The sequence below is a fragment of the Hemiscyllium ocellatum genome, chromosome 14, assembly GCF_020745735.1.
Source record: "Hemiscyllium ocellatum isolate sHemOce1 chromosome 14, sHemOce1.pat.X.cur, whole genome shotgun sequence".
In the NCBI taxonomy this organism is placed as follows: Eukaryota; Metazoa; Chordata; class Chondrichthyes; order Orectolobiformes; family Hemiscylliidae; genus Hemiscyllium; species Hemiscyllium ocellatum.
The window spans coordinates 83303463-83320286 of NC_083414.1; the positions used below are offsets into that span (position 1 = coordinate 83303463).

Here is a 16824-nt window from a genome sequence, read left to right on the forward strand (position 1 = left end):
GGGAAAGGGAACAGAGTCATCCCTAACAATTGTGTTTTGAACTGGAAGAATTTTTCAAGCGAAGTTTGATTGAGCGTTGGGATGTGGAAGTTCTGGATAGATTAGTTGAGCCCAACAGCATTCTATGATTGATCAGAGCCCCCAGCGCGCCCATGAGTTTCTCTGATTGGTTGGAACACCAATGCCTACAGCTTGGTCATGTAGAACTGCCTCTTCTACGCTGTTGGGCATTATACATCATCAGATCGGATGGGTCCTGCAGCATGCACAGGGTTAACATGATTGGAGAGCATGCTTGCGGCGAGTGACATTGGAACGAAATGTTGTTGTCTTCAATCGATAGTTGGTGAGTGAGAGCGAAAGGAGAGGGAAGCACCAGGTGTTGGAGCCCAGTTAGAGTCTTCATGTTTGGTCATTATATGACTCTGGACCCAAACACAGTGGCTCTAGGCTCGCCAATTAAGCCAAAGACAGCCTCAGTCTCCTTCCCAGAAACAGACCCCAGTCAGCCGCCGCTATTCCTGGTTCAGTTTTATCTTGTTTTAATTTATCAGGTCACCATTGGTTTATCTATCTTTAGTATGAACAGAGGTGAAAAGAAGTGATATTGTTTGAAATCATTGTTGTGGTCCAGTAGGATGTGGTGTTGTTGGGAGACGTTTGGCTGTGTATTAGTGACTGGGCTTGAGGGGAAAGTGTACCCCATGAACACCTCTGTCCCTTACCTTGCTGTAAATTTTTCAGATACGAAAATAATGGACATCCGTGTCCTTTTTTTTTGAACAAAAACCTGCTTTGAAAGGTGGTGAAGATTGGACTGAAGCAGTGACAGTAATTATCTTTGTTGCTTGTTCAATTCGTGCACAGCACTGCTATTAATCATGTCCGTGCTAACATCACGGCTCTTATACAGCTGCCAGCGCATCAGGCCAGTGGCGCAATGGATAACGCCCCTGACTACGGATCAGGAGACTGTAGGTTCGAGTCCTACCTGGCTCGAGGGAAATGCAGGCGTTTATTATGCATTTGAAAACTGATTTCTCTTCAGCCGAAATAAGGTGTGAGTTTTTAATCTGCAGGAATAAGAATGCCTTCATTAAATGTCCACGAAAACCTGAGGGTCAATGTTCCAGCGTCATCAGAGGAGGGAAGCCGAATAGTCGCACACGTTGGTCATGGGTACCTTTCCATTTCGCAAAGCCACCGATTGCATCACTGTTGCTCGCGGGAATGCTCGGTATTGAGCATTTCTTTGAAACTCCTTGGCCCATGCATTCAGAGAAGAATGGAAAGTTCAATGTCCAACTAATCTTTATAGAGAGTCAGTTCCAGAATCTTACACCTGCAGACTGATAAAGTTTTCCGACAAATCTATTCAAAGCTTTCTGCATCTTGTCTGAAATCGACAAACCCTGGTGATCGATCAAGAGCAACTGTTTCCTTCAATCTGTAATTCCATGCTCCTCATTATTTTGTACACGTCAATCATGTCACCTCACAATCAGCTCTGCTCTGAGAAAAATAACCCCATTTTGCCTAGGCCAGACCAATCAAAACATTCTTATGCAGGAAATTCAGAGGGTAACGTCGCTGTTTGTTTTGGTGAGTGTGTAGTAAGATTTACTTAGAATACTTTAGCTAGGTTGACTTCCAGTTTTTAAAACAGAGAGAAAATTATTCACAAAACTAAGGAATGAAACACAATGAACAGAATATAAAATACCCACAGATCCTAGCTATCTAAAGTAGACTTCCTTAGATTTTCAAAAAAATACACAACAGTCCTGATAATTAAACCCCATAAACACAGAATACAAATGAAACTGGTTTACAGGTCGATATTAGAGGGGCAGAAGATGAGAGACATTCACATCACTGGCACATTGAAAACCTTCGTGTAATTATGTGTGGCTGATACTTTGGCAATGGTTATCAAAATATTTAGGCTGTCAAATAAATTTACAAATTCTTGTGTTCGCTGAGGTTTCTTGCCTGTTTTTAGCAATTCGGTGAGTTGAGCAGTCCCACTTTTAACAGTCAGCACAAACTTTCAGAAAAAGTCACTCAATCCGGTAAACCGTCGTACTGCTCTTTTCGTCAACAATGTATAAAAATACCCTATAACTTTCGTTTTCACATCCCGTGGGGCTATTTGTCCGTGTTCAACGACATAGCCCAAGAAGGTGACTTTGGCTTTGGCAGATATACTTTCAGTTAGGTTTACAAATCAGTTTGACTTCCGTATTCGATCAAACAAGCCCGAGAAATTCTGTAAATATTCAATCCATGAGAGACTGAATGTCGCCGGCACACCACACACCAAACTGTTGTGTATCCAGCAATGACCTTGTCTGTTTACCTCTGAAATACCAGTGATTTTTTTTTTGCACAAACGGCATTACTTTAAATTTCTGCAGTCCAGTTGGCGTTACAAAATTGCCTTTGATCGTTCCGACAAAGTTTACTGTCAGTAACCTTTGAGGAAGTCCAACTTGGAAATGTAAGTTGCTCTTCCAATCTCTTCCACATAGTCCTCCAACTGCAGATGCGTAGATGCACCAGTCTTTCTGACAACATTGACTTTGTGATAGTCCACACATAACTTTTGGGTCTTACCTGACTTAGGCACCATGATGATGGGTGAACTCCATTTATTGAAACTCACTTTAGTTATGCCATCTTGGAACATACGTGACATCTCCTTATAAACTTGCACCAACTTTATAGGGTTATGCCTGCAAGGATGTTACAAAATCAGAAAAGCAACTACTATATTTACATCATCTACAAATTGGTTATTAATTCCCAGTTTATTTCAGCATGCAAGAGTAATAACTCTTACGATTTTCTTCTGGAAGAGAACTGAATAACTTTACCAATATTGGACAACTTTTGCATTGTCCAATTTTAGAGCAGGAACGTCCAATGCAGAATTCGCTGAAATTGGTTCTTCCCAGTGTGTTGTATTCAATAACGCATTCTCCTCTTGCATTCATTCTCTGCCAAAATACCATTAGCGCATATTCCCATCACACGTTCTGTGAGATTCCTTCATGCCAGGAGTTCCTATCAAGTAGCTAACCTCACTCGATTTCCTCTTAATTTGATAAGGTCTTCGAAACCTTGCTTTAAATTTTCACCAATTAATGAAATTTAAATAAATACATTGTTCCCAGTGGCAAAATTCTGATTTTTTTGTTTCTCATACACTTCCGGCTTCACCAGTTGCTGCGATAATTTTAAGTGCTGCCTCGACAACTCTCCAACATTATTTAGTCCAATTCTAAAATTTGACAAATCGTCCAAATGCTTGGTCTCTGTAATCTGACTTATTATTATTTCCTTATTAAATTTTAATGGTCCTCTTTCTTTATGCCCCAAATTGGTCTCAGATGATCTTGGTTTTGTGGATTCTTTCGAAATATCTCAGATCACAAGCAGCACTGACGCAATTCCCTTATGGAAATAATCTGGCTACTCCGAACCATAAAACCTCAACATAGTCTTTAATAACTGACGTCGCCTTTCCAGTGCACTATGTGATTCTGAATGGTACCCAGTGGATTTGATTCGTTTTAATCCGAAGCTATCTATATACTCCCTGGAAAGTAGGATGTGAAGTTTGAGCCTTGATCTAATTGTATCTCTGATAGTAGTCTTTATTTAGTTTTTTTTTAAAAATCGTAATTTTTCCTCAATCCTTTTAGCTGTCATCTTGCAGAATTGAACAGCATTTGGAAATCTCGTCAATACATCCATTTATATTAACTAATACTTATTCCCATCTTTTATTGGATGTAGGGAACCTACACAATGCATCAAGACAATTAAGACATATTCCTTGAACGCTGCAGCAGGTATTAAAGGTGCAGGCTTTATTTTTTGGTTTGAAATGTATGACACGTCAGACAAAATTCAATTACATTCATCTGCAATCCAGGCCAGTAAAAATGTTAATGTATTTTAGCCTCCATTTTCCTCACGCCTAAGTGACATCCAATTTTTTGGCACATGTGGCACTCGCAGCACCACTTTTCTGTACCCTACTGGGAAAAAACATTCTGCCCGTTGTTAACATACTTGAATATATGTTGGTCTCCATTTCCTCCTTAACATATCATTTGCTAAATAATATCACACAGGGATGCATTCACTCTCCTTCCGAATATATGTCTTCTGATCCAAGTGATTTAATTTTTCATCTTTCTGCTGTAACTCAGTAGCATAGCTGAGCTGAATATACTTGCATTTTTAACGTTTGTCCCCTACTGTGTCCCACTTACTTGATATTAAAAACATTGTAATCTTGATGCATTGTGTAGATTCCCTACATTCAATAAAAGATGGGAATGAGTACTAATTAACATAAATGGATGCAATCATTTTTCAGCTTCCTAATCCGTGCCTTTTGATTTCTCCTGCTTTCGATTGTGACTCTGTGATTGCGGAAAGACAATCTGGGAAAATTTCTTTATCAACGTCCTGCATTGCTACTCTTGCCTGCAGCTCGACTGGCTTTTCAACTGGAGTATGGAGCAGGCTAACCGGTGATTGAGCTATATCATTTGAAAGCACAAATTGTATTCTTGGAGCTGAGAGTTTGTCCAGAACTCCCACTACAAACTCCCCGCTCTTTTTCCGCAAACTCTAGCTTCACTGTACATCACTGAACAATGTTTCGTCCCACCATGAATTCCTGTACACATAGTTCTTCTGGAGTACATATTTCCCCATCCTTCGGCATCACAGACTGAGACGATCCTGTGTCCCTAAATACTGCTACCTGTCTATTTGCTACTCCTCGCCAAGGTAAATAACCTTTAACTTTGCAGGTATATTTTTCAAGCAGACATGGCACTTTCCCCTTACCAACCTCTGATCGGCTTTTGCGCTCTGATGAAGCTTTCTAGCCTCCACTGTGCTTTCTATTACCATGCCAACAAAGCATCCAGGCTTGCTTTGTTTTCCTGCATTTGATTTTACAATACTTTACATAGTTCTCCAATACTGATTTCATGTGGCCTACTTTATTGCAATGAAAAACTCAGAACTTGTTCCCTTCAAGGTTTTCCTTTATATCCTGTGATAAGTTATCCTCATGATCTTCACAGAGATTTAACTTTCCCTTTCCACGTGAGGATTTCTCTTTGCCCAATTTCTATCCCGCAGGCTTACAATGATTCTGGAAGCCCATCCTTGTTTTATGGATCAGTTCATTACAATCAGCCATTTCAGCTGCTCTCTGTCGTTTTAAAAATATGCTCTTCCAGTGTAATCTTATCTTCAGCATTTATCTCCAGCGTTTTAATGTGAATTCCTTTAGTAATTGCCAATTTCTGAAGTTCAATCTCTGTCTCCCTTTCTCTCTGCTCTTCTGCTCTCTCTTCTTCGAATCGTACCTGAAACTCTTTGAAATCTGGTCTCTTTTCCTTATCTCTCGCGTCTAACTCAAGCTGCTTCATATTCAGTTAACATTTAAACATCTCTGCAAATTCTCATGAATTTTCCAGCTGGGTGAAATGCTGAGCTACTGCGGGGAGTGACCTCTCCTTTTCTCACAGAAAGAGGCAAATACAACCCCAGCATTTTTGCTTATTCCAGAAGCCTGGCCTGAATCAGTTTTTTGTAAAAATGCCAACTTTTCATCGTCCATAGTCAAACAACCCTTTGTACCTAAATGAGACATGCTTTCCCAAGAACTGTCCACGACAATCCAAATCAACACCCGAAATAAAGACGCAGGCACATATCAGTTGCTCTTTTAATCCATCAACTATCTTCCAATTTGTTATGTGCTAGGCTAAATTATTCAAAAATTTATTAAGCAGACAACCCAGATCGTAACATTATATTCTTTGTCGTTAAGTGTACAGTGATAATTACCCAATTAGCTAATTATAAAAATTCACAAAATCACGAATACAAAAATAAAAATAATATATATAGAATACCCACAGAACTTAGTCCTTCCAAAATAGACTGATTTACATTGTTTTGAAAGTACACAACATGCAGAAAAAAAAGCACATTTAACATGGTGAAAATGAAACAGAAGCTAAGGCTTAAAATGAGAACGGCAGAAGGAGAGAAGTTATTAATTAGTGCACCACTGCTGCAGCATCTAAAAACTGGAGTTCAGCATTCCAGAATGACCACTCTTTTCCCATTATACAGTTCATTTCTGAAATATAGAGTCTTTGGCCTCAAGCCTCAGCTGTTGATGGAGGAAAAAAAGGCCTCACAGCGAAGAATTACATCACTATAAGACTTCATCTGATTCGGAGCCTGAACTGATTTACAATGCCTTTGATAAAAAAAAAGTTAAGACACATAACCCTTGAGGAAAAGTACAGCCCGTTGTTTATTTTTAAAAGAGAGCATGTTTGTGACAGCACAGTCTGTCCAAACAATCTTCATAACTGAAATTCTACGAACAGACAATATCCTGGTTAATCTGGTCTGCATAGTTTCCAGTGCTGTCACATCCCTTCTATAACGATAATTGCAGAAAGACACTCAATACTCCATCAAGAACCGATTGAGCAAATGAACTTAATGTCACTTTTACACAATACTGCGCCGTGGAGAACGTGAGAACTGCAGATGCCAGAACTCAGAGTCGATAGTGTGGCGATGGAAAACACAGTTGCTCAGGCAGCATGCGAGGAGCGGGAGAATTGCAGTTTCGGACATAAACACCTCATCAGGAATGAGGTTTGTGGCCGTGAGGACTGAGAGATAAATGGGTGGTTTGGGAATTTGGGGGCGTGATAGCTGAGAAAGTGATGAGCAGATAAAGGTGGAAAATAAGATACGAGTTCTGACAGGAGGTGGAGCGGGTAGGTTGGATAGGTGATGTGCAGGACATAAGGGCAATGCTGAGTTGGAGTCATGAAACTAGAATAATGTGAGCGAAGGGTGATTGAGGAAACTGGTGATCCCATGTGGCATCAAGGTCCCAAGCGGAAGATGTGGCCTTCTTCTTTCAGGCGTCAGGTGTTTAGAGAATGTCAATGAAGGAGGTGCAGGACCTGCATGTGCTTGGCAGATTGGGAGGTAGAGAATGATTTACATCTGTGATGAGCTTCCAACTGCATATCCAAACTATCATTACGAACATGTTGTTACATCTCAGGAACAGTATCTGACACTACCCCCATCTAAGTAGAAGGCGAGGATTGCAGATGCGAGAGTTTGTAGTCAGGAAGAATAGCGCTAGAAAGCACAGTGGTTAGGCAACATCTGAGGACCAGGAATGTCAATGTTTCGAACATACCTAGCGAAGAACTTATGCTCGAAAATCGATTTTCCTACTCCATGGATGCTGTCTTACCAGGGGTACTTTTCAAGATCCGCGCTTTTAACTCGACACCACCTCCACTCAACTGCTTTAGAAAGTTAAGATGCACCTGTCAGCACTCAGTTGGTTCTTCTGCCGCATGCAAGAAAAACTGCAACATTCTTTTCCCCATAAATATCAGGTCATTCAGATCACTAAAGAACACAAAACTGCAGAGGCTGATTATCTGAGGGAAAAAAAACTGTTGAAGAATTCTGCATTCTCTCAGTGTAACTGAATGCTTGAATATAAAGTTGGTAAAGGAAAAGAAAAAATCTGTTGTTTAATAACTGCTACATTCTGTTTCTCAAAGGAAAAACGAGTTTCATGAACCGAAATGTTTCGATCAGGCAATGCATGCTCACCCTGTCAGGTTCTGAGAGGAATGGTGGAATAGATATTGGCTTCGGCATTGCTGAACAGATGAAAAATATTCATTTGACTTCTGAAACAGTTGATGCTCCTGCAGAAAAGTCAATGTGACTCATATCCCAGCACAGCCATTTCGGTGAGTATTTCAGAGTCTTGCAATATCACATTTAATTAAAAAGATTTTTATTGATTGTTCCTTATAGATACGGCATTCTCTATTTCAGAGTTCATTGGACAATATTTTACCCACTCACTTATTCAACGGTACATCACTCAATTTTAATACCCCTAATGTTCTATTCACGAATTATCTGCCAAACTGCTTTCACGAAGAAATTGCTTATTTTTAAAACCAAAGACTGAGCTTAACCAATGCCTGTTGGAAATCAACCATCATTCTGTCACTCTCTATCCGTTGTTTAGTGTGTCTCAGTGCCTGTCACCTAAATCCTGTGCCCTCTAGTTTTGAACTTCAACATATTGCGCAAATGATTGAGGCCAGTTGTCGATCCATGCCCCTCATGATTTCATAAACGATGAGAACGTGACACACTGGCTGGAACATTCAAGCGAAAAAGCCCCTGCTGACCCCATCTCCATGCTTATCTGAAGCCCTCGGCTCCCCGCAACATCCTTGTAAATCATTTGTGCACAGTTTCAATTTTCACAAAATCCTTCCTGTAGAAGTTGACCATAAATGTAAACAGTATTCTAAATGTGATCTCACCAATGCTCCATATCGCCACAACATGACCTTCCAACTTGGATAATCGAATTTCTGACTAATAACGAAAAGCGTGCCAAGTACTTTCTTCACCACATTGTCACCTTGTGGCACCACTTCATCTGCTTTTATAAATTTTACCTTGACTGATAAAGTTGTGATTGTCACTATGTTCTGCTGCCTTCACGGATATGTTGACCGACATGCAAAGTCTCTCTGATCCTGTGGGTTTCCTCGTGCCCTGTCAATCACTGAGTAATCAGTTGATGTGTTACTTCCAATGTGCATCACCTCATGTTTTTCATGGTTAGTTTCAACGTCGCCTCTCTGAATGTGACATTTGATAAATCCATTTCTGTGCTCCTCCATCCTAAAAGGATCTTCCTCACTATTAACCACTTTGCTTATCATCGTATCATCGACAACTCTGCTTATCATTTCCTCCTAAGTTGTTCTACATTCTTTACACATATTCACAAACGACATGGGACCCAGCATTCATCCTTCTGTTACATCATTGAATACCAGTTCCAGTCACAAGAAACAGCCTTCTATCACCATCCTGTGTCTCTTACCACCACCAATTATGTTTGTATCCAACTGCCAGGGGACCTAAAATCCCTTTTCACTTGTATCCTCCTACCAATCTTCAGAGTGGTGTCGTGTTGAAGGCTATGTTGGAATCCACACAAATAACATCAACTTCACTACCCTCGTTCAAAAATAAAACCTGATCACTTACCAATAAATTGTATTTAATCCAATCTGTTAGGTATGACATTCTGTAACAAAACCGTGATAACTCTCCCTGATGAAACCTTGCCTGGTGAAGTGGCAGTTAACTCTTTCCTTCAAGGTTTTCTCCAAAAGGTTCCGTTCAATTGATGTGAGACTCACTGCTGTGTGATTCTCTGGTTCATCTCTCCCAATATTGCGTTAGTCCAACAAACCCAAAGATGAAAGTAAACCATTGCTCAGAACACCTGCAATTTCCTCCCTTGTCACAGAGAGGAACATAAGATACAAGTTCATCCTGAATTGGGAATATGCCCACTTCAATCTGGAAAACCGCGAACACTTCCTCATTCCCTATGTCAAACTGCTTAAGAACTTTTCCATCCCTCCTCCTGCATTCTGCCCGTATATCTTGCCACAAGAGGACTGTTTGCTCGCTGAACAAGTAAAGTGATTCAGTCAGTTATTCGATTTGCTGACACGACTGTACTGTAACTCTGGAGGATGATCATTCAGATATTTTAGCTTGAAAACGCTGTACTAAGCATTTGTGGTTATGAAATATTTGCTTTGATAGCCACAGGCTATTACAGTGAGAAATGGTTTGAATTTTCTCCAACTGAAAGACATTGACTTAATTCCAACTCCTGTGGAGATTCCTATCTGTTCACATCTGACATGAAGGAGATGTTGCTGTCTTGTTGTTTATCATATCTAGAACAGAGCTGCGGCACAAATCCCAAACACATGATTTCTATTTTCATTGACCTACGAAGTCGATGCCAGTGGCAAACATTGTAATGGCATTCATCAACAAGAGAAACTTTCAGGATGAAAACAGTTCTGTCTTATGTGCAGCGGGTCATTACAGAAGCACAGTATCCAGCTTCTTCAGGGGCAAGACGAAAAGATGCTGAAAAGAGAAATCGAAGTTTACATTTTTGGTCCAGTGACCCGTCCTTGGCACTGATGATTTCCAGGAAAACTTTGGTCTATATGCAGAAGATATGTGGGGGCACAGTAATTAGGAGGAAACGAGATGTCGTCATAGAGCCGAAAGAGAGAGACGAGCAGTTGGGCATAGGAATTGATAATGATCTGTTGGAGCATTAACAACTGCTCACAGAGACTGTTTATGACTAACCAAAGGTAGTGTGTGACTAGGCTCGGTGAGTGTGTCGGGGGCCAACACATGGGAAACTTCAGGCCTCTAAAATGACTGAAATTGATCTGGAGGGTCGTGGGTTCCTCAAGCAGAAAATGGTCTGCTGCTTATTCAGCATGTGCTAAGCTTTGGTGCAACACTGCAGTAAGATGAGATAGAGACGTTCGCTTGGAAACATGGTTCTGTGCTAAAGGAGCAGTGAACCGGAAGCTAAGGGACACTTTTGGCGATAGAACTTGGCATTCTGCAAAACACTTCCTTTTCCAAGGTAGTGGCGACCACAATATGAGCTGTAGGCTAGATTGTACGAAGTGTAGGGAAAGTATTGCTTCACCTGGAAGGTGTATTTGAGCACTTGTATACTACGCATGGAGGTCAGAAATGGACAAGGGAGGAGAAGCAAGAAGCAAGGATACCGTGGAAGATATTATTATAGATGTTTTTTAATCAATGAGTAAGAATGCGTCCCTCAAGGCACTATACCTGAATGCTCCTAAGTTTCGGAAGAAGGTTGGAGATATAACAGCATAAATCATCACAAATGAATACGATTTAATACACGTTGCAGAGACATGGAGACAGCATAGTCAAGACTGGGAGGTATATATTCACTGGTATGAGACAATTTGGAAGGACAGAAAGGATAGTAAGGAAGGTGGTGTAACCCAAACATTGAAGGACAACCTCAGACCGATGCAAACAGATGATTTAGTTTCTATGGAGAATGAGTTTGAATCTATTTGGGAGGAAATTAGAAGTTCTAAGAAGAAAATGTCACTGATTGTCGGAGTCTATCCGCCTCCAAATTTGAAGATGACATTGGTGAGGGCAGTAAACAAAGACATAAATAACAAATGAAAAAATTGTATGGCAATTATCATGTGGGAATTTAATCAACATGTCGATCGGTCAAAGCAGCTCAGTCAGAATAGCCTTGATGGGGAAAGTGTTGAGTGTATCTGCGATAGATTCCTTAAATAATGTGTCATGGAACAGGCGATCAAGGGGAGAGGTTAACTTAGATTTAGTGCTGGTTAATGAACGCGGCAAGATGTTAGGTTTGGCAATAGGTGGGCACTTTGGTGACAGTTACCAAAATTCAGTTATGTTTACTTTAGATTTTCATAGGGATAGGTATACACCGGAGTGCAAGCGCTATTGATGGGGGAAAGAAAATTGCAATGCGATTAGATAAGATTACGCATTCAGAGGTTGGCAAAGAAACGGCACGGAATGGGCAGAATAGAAATGTGGAGCTTATTAAAGGAGCAGGTTCTGTGTGTCTTTGATAAGTATGTACCTGTCAGAGAGGGAGGAAATTGTCAAGCGCAGGAGTCATGATTACTGAGGAAGTTGAATCTCTTGTTGAGATGAAGAAGGCTTGTGTTCCCATGAGATGTGAATGCTCAGTTAAGGAGATTGAGAGTAACAAGTTAAACAGGAAAAACCTGAAGAGAGACTGAAGACGAGCCAGGAGGGAACTGAGAATTTGTTGATAGATAGGATAAGGGAAAATCCAAAAGCTTTTCATCGAAATGTGAGGGCTAAAAGAATGAATAGAATAAAATATGGCCAATGAAGGACAGTCGTGATAATTAGTGCGTGGAGTCAGAAGCGATGGGGGAAGCGTGAAAGCAATGTATTTAGTCAGGATTCGCACTGGGAAAACAAAATGTTTTCTAGGACAATACTAAGAAACTGGCTACCAGACGAAATAGGATTGAACTTCCCAAAGACAAGGCCTCATAAGCTCTGAAAATGTGAACATATCTAAATTCCCCTGGACCAGATTGTATTTATCCTAGGACTTTCTGGGAAGCTAAGGATCAGATTTCCGATTCTTCCACTTTGATATTAATGTTGTTATTGTCCAACGTAACAGTACCAGAACACTACAGGATAGTACAAATTGCTCTCTCATTCAAAAAGTGAGTAAAGAAAACCGTCGAAATTATAGACCATTGACCTTTCCGTCGGTTGTGGGTAAAGTGTTGGAAAAGTTCCACGAGTTAAGATTTGTAATCATCTCGATTGGAATAAATTTATGAGGGAAAGTCATGGCGGTTTTGTGAATGGGTGGACGACACTCACAAACATTATCGAGCTCTGTGAATTGGCCATTAAACTGGCTATCGGTTTGCTCACTGAATTGGAAAGTTCATTTCCAGATGTTTCATCACCCTACTCGGTAACAATTTCAGTGGGTCTCCAGGCGAAACACTGTTCACGATTCCTGCTTTCTCTTGATATATTTGGGTTTCTTTGGATTGGTGATATCATTTCCGATGGTGATGTCATTTCCAGTTATTTTTTTCTCAAGGGGTAGTCGTTGGCGTCGAACTCGAAGTATTTGTTGATGGAGTTCTTGTTGGAATGCCATGCTTCGATTAAATCTCCTGCATGTAGGTGTTTGGCTTGTCCTCGGATGGATGTGTAGCCTCAGGCGAATGTAATGTTTATCCAATGCAACATTTGTCAAGTTCTTGCATGGCATTTTGGAAATGACATCAGTTTTTGCATATGGACAAATAGGCAGAAAGGGAGCCACCAGGATACATGAACATCAACTAGCCACAATACGACGTGACCCTGTCTCACTGGTATTCTTACATACAGATCAAGAAAGGCATTACTTTGACTTGGACAACACATCCATCCGAATACAAGTGAAACAGAGACACACACGATAATTCCGAGAAGCATGGAATTCCAACTGGAAATCCATCAAAATCACATCGAGATAGACTTCATCTACAACTCCCTGAAAAACAGAAGAGGAAATTATATCACTACAGGAAATGACATCACCAACCCAAAGAACCGCAAGCATATAAATAGAAAGCAGAAATCATGTACAGACCGTCACCCGAAGGCACACTGAATATATTAACCAAGAGGGAAACGAAACGTCTGGAAAGGAGCATTCCAGCTCAGTGAGCAAATCTTCATCTGGGAAGCTAAAACTGAGCTACAACTCTTGTCAAAACTTGCCAGGTTACTAAACAGTGTATGAGGATAAAGCCGTTCATGTAATGCACTTTTGGATTTCAGTTAGCGGTTTGATAAATATCGCCTTGGCAGGTGATTCACAAAATACTGAGGCATGGGCATAAGGGGGATTTCGTGCCTTGTATCAGAAATTTGCCAGCTGAAAGAAGACAGAGGGTGTTACTTGATGGGAAAACTTCATCCTGGAATTCTGTTGCTTGTGGTGTACTGCAACGATCTGTTTTTGGGTCACTGCTTTTTGTCATTTTTTTGTAAACGAGCTGGATGGGGACGGAGAAGGAAGGGTGAGTAAATTTGCGTACGACACTAAGTTCGGTAAAGTTGTGCACAGTGCTGAATGATATTGTAGGTAACACAGGAACACAGGTATGCAGCAGAGCTGGGCTGAGAGTTGGCAAATGGAATTTAATGCAGAAAAGTGTGAGAAAGAACATGGCATTAAAAATATCGCAGAATATAAAGATCGATAGCAGAAGTTTCTATTAAAATATAAAATGAAAAAGAGAGGCAAAAGTAAACGTTGACCCTCTCGTGGATAAGAAGGGGGATTTACTTATGGGATATGCGGAAATAGCAGTGACATTGATCAGGCATTTGTGTCGGTCGTCACATAACATGCCAGTAATTGACAAAGAGATGACGTTTGGTGATGACCTGGGAACAGTCATTATAACAAAAGAACTAGTGTTGGATTGTTGAAGCTAATATTGCAAAAGATGGTTATGTCTCCAGGACTTGATAGAATGCATCGCAATGTACTAAACACAATGGTATGTGCTTGCGGTAATTTTCCAAAATTCGTTGGACTCTGGGCAGTCCCAGCAGATTGGAAAACACAAATATGGCGTCACTGTTTAAAAAGTGAAGCAGACAAAATAAGAGGAATTAGATCAGATTACGTGCAGTATCGAAGCAGGCCCTTCGGCCCAACAAGTCCACAGCGACCACCAAAGAGCAATCCACCCAGACCCATTCTGCAACATAATAGACAAGTTTGTTTAACATCTGTAGTGCATAAATTTATTGAGTGTATTAGCGAGGAAGAAATAACGGGGCTTCTCCGTAGAAATTTGACAGATGCAGCCTGGGGTGATGAAGAGCAGGTCATTCCTACAAAATCTTTTCGAATTCTATGATTGCATTACGATCATGGTGTATAACGGGACACAGTGAATTGATGTACTTAGATTTTCAAAATGACCTCGACAAGGTGGTGTTCAGGGGGAATATTTTGGCAGATGGAATTCCGGATTTGACGGGGTTCGCTGATGAGAGGAGAGTATGTGGAATAGGCTTATTTCGAAAATTCAGAAGAATGAGGCCGGATCTTATGGAAACATATAAGATTATGAAAGTCATGTGTGAGATAGAAGTCGAGAGCATGCTTCCATTAGCAAACGAAACTAGGGCAAGAGGGCACAGCCTCTAGATTAGAACGAGATATAGGACTGAATTGAGAAGGAATTTCTTCAACCAGAGGGTTGTTCCTCGTTGGAGTGCTTGCCCAACGATGTAGTTGTTTCGACATCAATTCTTTTTTTAGGTCAGGCTGCTTTTGTTTTGAACAATAAAGGAAGTAAAGGTTACCTTCAGAGTTTGGTTAAGTGGATGCGTGTCCATGGAAAGATCAGGCATGAGCTGAATGAATGGCGAAGTATTCTTTAAGACCTGTGCGGCAAAGCCTTGCTCTTCGTTCTCATATTCTATGAATGCATGTGTCACATATTCCTGGATTTTAGGGAAAGCTTCCATGGAGCTTTGCGTGAGGTGTTGAGAGAGAAGGCGCAGTGCACCACGATGCTCTGGAGGGAATGGTCCGTGGGGAAGGCGGACAAGGGCGGGGAGGGGGATGAATGTTTGGTAATAGCATTTCGCTGGAGGTGGTGGAATTAGAAAAACATTTCGTTGATCAATTGGAATACCAATTTCTGAAAAATAAGGGATGAGAATGGATCGTTGTTTCATGATGGACATTTGCAAGATGGTTCAAAGTCCTTCTTTGGTGCAGTGAGAGTCACAATGTCTTTGAGAAGCTAACTTTAGCAGCCATATATCATTGCGGCCACAAGAGCAGGTCATAGTCAGAGATTGTCTTGACTACCAAAGCCTGGATAACACTTTGCCTGCGATAACACGCCGCCGATGATTTGTCACTGGCAGTCTCCATTAACAGCTATTCACTCTCAGAGCCAGAGCGTTATTCACCTCATTGACCAAATGTTCTTCTCTTTCTTTTCTTCTTTCCCTACCAACTGTTTATTACTTTACAATACAGGATGAGACATGATGGAATAGTTCCTTTCCGCCTGGATGGTTACAGTGTGAAAGAAACAATGTACAGGAGAAGCACAACAGATTAGTCAGCATCCGAGTATCAAGAGATATTTAAATCCCAACCTTCTTGAGGATTCCTTACTGCAGTTTAACAATATTGAAAAGCTCAAAACCGTCCAGAACAGAGCAGCTGAATTGAGCTGCAACTCATATCTAATAAAACATCGACAAACATCAATTCCCACCATAACCAAACGCTCAGACATGCACTCTGCACCATCCACTAGATGTACTGCAGATGTTCACCAAGGCTCCATCAAACGTACATTATAAACTCACAAATGCATCCATCTAAAAGGAAAAGGGCACTAGACAGATGGGAAAGACCTACAACCCACTTCCCATCCTGATCTGGAAATATATTGCCATTACTCCAGAATCACTGGGTCAAAATTATGGATTTCACTTACCTATAATTTGGATCTGCTGGCAGCACACAGAAACGATGGTTCAAGATGGAAGCTCATCATCACCTAATCCAGTCAAATCAGGAATGAACAATAAATGCTGACCTGTTCTGGAATACCCACATCCGACGAAGAATGAAAATCATATGCTTTGGTGTTCTGAGGATTCTCTCTTACTGAGATATTTCTGGATTTATTTGAGTGGTATCAAAGATGAGGATTTCCTATTGGGAAACTGAAACGAAGCATTATATCAGAATTTGAAGGAGTTGCTTTCTTCCATGTAGCCTGAACCTTACCGGCTTTTGAAAATGAAAGCAGCAAGCTAAATTCACAGTGGAGTGAAAGTATTCACTATCTGAAATATCGAGGAATAATTGGAGGGACGCTGGAGAGAAACTGCGGAAATGTGATGACGATTCAATTACTTGTCTGCCCTGAAGATTCATCAGAGCAACCACACCGGGAGAAAACCATTGAACTGTTCTGAGTCTGGAAAGGGAGTTGCTCAATTCTCTAACTTGCTGACTCGCCAGTGGGTTCACACGGACAAGAAACCATTTAATGGCCCAGAGTATGAAAAAGGCATTAAAAGGTCTCACGAACTGCTGTACCATCAACGCTTTCACGCTGACGAGAAACCATTCAAGTGCTCTCTCAGGGAGAATGTGTTCAGGACGTCATTTGATCTCACTTTACATCTGCGAACTCAGTGGAGAGAGGCCGTTCGCCTGTTCTA

The 16824-nt window shown here is 40.9% G+C and overlaps 1 non-coding gene across 1 annotated transcript; it reads left to right on the plus strand.

Moving 5' to 3' along the window:
- Window positions 1-926: 926 nt before the first annotated feature.
- trnar-acg (transfer RNA arginine (anticodon ACG)) lies at window positions 927-999 on the plus strand. The gene has a single exon. It is a non-coding gene; the product is annotated as a tRNA-Arg (tRNA).
- Window positions 1000-16824: the final 15825 nt, after the last annotated feature.